Below are 3,240 nucleotides of genomic sequence, written 5' to 3' on the forward strand. Positions count from 1 at the left end.
TCAAGAAGCAAGTTGGGGGTGTGATAGAGATGGCGTATTTTCTTGACTTGAGTATTGTGACCTCGCTGGCCATTGAGGAGTGTATAGGTTTCTGTGTGAAATAGTGACTGGGCTCCAAGGAAACCTCAGAAAGAGCCACAGTCTGAACAATAAACTGAGAAGTCCATGCACCTGCTAGACTTGTACCAGCGCCTTCAAGTCTGAGTTCATCTTGGAATCATCGAAAGAAAACTAAAGAGAAAGCTGAAAGAATTCTTCTAGAGCCTTATAGGTACTTACTTCAATTGCTAGGTAAGCAGGTGAGAACCAAACTTTCTTACTTTCTATGTTTTGAAGGTATTTTTTATTGAAGAGGGAAATAAAAACACTTTATGATAAAATTAAAGATTTACATGGAAATTATTTCTGGTAAAATTGTAGAAAAATTTTACGTGTTAAAAATGTTAAATATGTTAGAATTGAAGATTATCATGGAAATGTTATATAGATATAATAATGATATTCATAAAAGTATTCCTAAGTTGATTGAAAGTGGAATTATAAACATTTTCTGATAAACTTGAAGATTTACATGGAAAATATTTCTGATAAAATTGAAGATTTGCATGAGTAATATTTCTAATAGTCTATGTCTTTTTATTGGCGTGTTGAATCCATTGTTGTTAAGAGACATTAAGGAATAGTGATTGTTGCTTCCTGTTATTTTTGATGTTATTTATATGTTTGTGTGGGTATCTTCTTTTGGGTTTTTGTGAAAAAGATTGCTTTCTTGCCTTTTCTAGGGTATAGATTTCCTCCTTGTGTTGGCATTTTCCATCTATTATCCTTTTAGGGCTGGATTTATGCACAGATATTGTGTAAATTTGGTTTTATCATGGAATATCTTTGTTTCTCCATCTATGATGATTGAGAGTTTTTCTGGGTATAGTAGCCTAGGCTGGCATTTGTGTTCTCTCAGGGTCTGTATGAGGTCTGCCCAGGATCTTCTAGCTTTCATCATCTGGTGAGAAGTCTGGTGTAATTCTAATAGGTCTGCCTTTATAAGTTACTCGCCCTTTTTCCCTTACTTCTTTTAATATTTTTTCTCTGTTTAGTGAATTTGGTGTTTTGATTATTATGTGCCAGGAAGATTTTCTGTTCTGGCCCAGTCTGTTTGTAGTTCTGAAGGCTTCTTGTATGTTCATGGGCATCTCTTTCTCTAGGTTAGGGAAGTTTTCTTCTACAATTTTGTTAAAGATATTTACTGGCCCTTTAAGTTGGAAATCTTTGCTCTTGTCTATACCTATAATCCTTAGGTTTGGACTCTCATTGTGTCCTGGAGTTCCTGGATGTTTTGGCTTACCAACCTTATGCATTTTGCATTTTCTTTGACTGTTGAGTTAATATTTTCTATGGTATCTTCAGCACCTGAGGTTCTTTCTTCTATCTCTTGTATTCTGTTGTTGATGTTTGCATCTAAGACTCCTGAATTATTTCCAAGAATTTTCTATCTCCAGAGATGTCTCACTTTGTGATTTCTTTATTGTTTATACTTCCACTTTTAGATTCTGGATGGTTTTGTTCAGTTCCTTCATTTGATTCTTTGTGCTTTTCTGTAATTCTTTAAGGGATTTTTGTGTTTCTTCTTAAAGGGCTTCTTCCTGTTGACCCATGATCTCCTGTATTACTTTAATGGATTTTTGTGTTTCCTCTTTAAGGGCTTTTACCTGTTGACTAATGTTCTCCCATATTTCTTTAAGGGAGCTGTTTAAGTCTTTTTTGCAGCCCTCTATCAGCATCAGGAGACACAATTTTAAATCCTACTCTTGCTTTTCCGATGTGTTGGGGTGTCCAGGACTTTCTGTGGTGGGAGAACTGGGTTCTGATGTTGCCATAAGGCCTTGGTTTCTGTTGGTAGGGTTCTTGTGCTTGCCTTTAGCCATCTGGTTACCAAAGGTGCTAGTTGGTATTGTCTCTGGTTGGAGTTTGTTCCTCCTGTGGGCCTGTAAGCCTGTGTCCTTACCCCTCTGATATCATAAGTGAAAGCACTACTGGGAGATCACTCTCTCCTGGTAGGCTGTACACAGAAGGCTATGGAGTCTCCTGGCTCCCTGGTGCTAATGGCAGCAAGAAGACTTTTGTCCCAGTTGCTCCACTGATCTTAGGCTCTATGTGCTCCTAGCTGTTCCCATCCAGAGAGAAGGTGGAGATCTCACCTCTGCACTCAGAAGTGATGAGAACCAAACTTTCACAGGCATTTAATCTCTGACTGAATGTTCCAGAAGAGAAACTACAGATTATTATTGAAGTGACTGAAATGTTGTATAATGCCCGTTTACTCACTGATGATATGGAAGACAATTCAAAGCTACAATGTGGTTTTCCAGTGGCTTACAGCAACTGTGGTATCCCATCTGTCATTAATTATGCTAATTATCTCTACTTCCTTAGCCTGGAATAACACTTGATAACCCAGATGCAGTGAAGCTTTCACATGCCAGCCTTTGGAACTTCATCAGGGACAAGGCCTAGATATTTACTGGAGGGTCACGTATGCTTGTCTGACTGAAGAAGAATATAAAACCATGGTGTTACAGAAGACAGGTGGTTTGTTTGGATTAACAGTAAGTCTCTTACAGTTGTTCTCTAATTACAAAGAAGATCTAAAGCCACTATTTGACGCACTTGGGCTTTTTTTTTTCCAAATAAGAGATGATTATACCCATTTACACTCCAAAGAATACAATGAAAACAAAAGCTTCTGTGACGACTTGACAGAAGGAAAGTTCCTGTTCCCCACTATTCATGTTATTTGGTTAAAGCCAAAAGGCACCCAGGCACAGAACATCCTGCACCATAGAACAGAAAATATAGATATTAAAAAGTACTGTGTGCAGTACCTGGAGGACATAGGTTCTTTTGAATATACTCGATACACTCTTAGAGAGCCTGAAGCTAGAGCCTACAAATAAATTGAGGCCTGTGGTGGGAACCCTTCACTAGTGGCTTTCATCAAGTATTTAAGTAAGATGTTCACTTAAGTAAGAAGTAAATGAATAATGTTAGCCATTCTTGATAAGACTCAATAGCTCAATGGCTTCTTCCCATTTATCTTTTCAAGTTCTAGTCTGCAATAACTGAGTAAATGAGGGTGATGTGTGTAAAAGTGTTGTGTTGTCAAAATACATTTGCATAAAAAATACAAAAGGGTTAGAGAGATGACTCAGTGATTAAAAAGCTGCTTTTCCAGAGAACCCAGGT

At 37.6% G+C, this 3,240-nt stretch overlaps 1 pseudogene; it reads left to right on the forward strand.

Annotated features, from left to right (window-relative positions):
* The first annotated feature begins 230 nt into the window (after positions 1 to 230).
* Positions 231 to 3,020, forward strand: LOC127670156 (geranylgeranyl pyrophosphate synthase-like; annotated as a pseudogene).
* The last annotated feature ends 220 nt before the right edge of the window (positions 3,021 to 3,240 follow it).

The sequence above is a fragment of the Apodemus sylvaticus genome, chromosome 19 (assembly GCF_947179515.1).
Source record: "Apodemus sylvaticus chromosome 19, mApoSyl1.1, whole genome shotgun sequence".
In the NCBI taxonomy this organism is placed as follows: Eukaryota; Metazoa; Chordata; class Mammalia; order Rodentia; family Muridae; genus Apodemus; species Apodemus sylvaticus.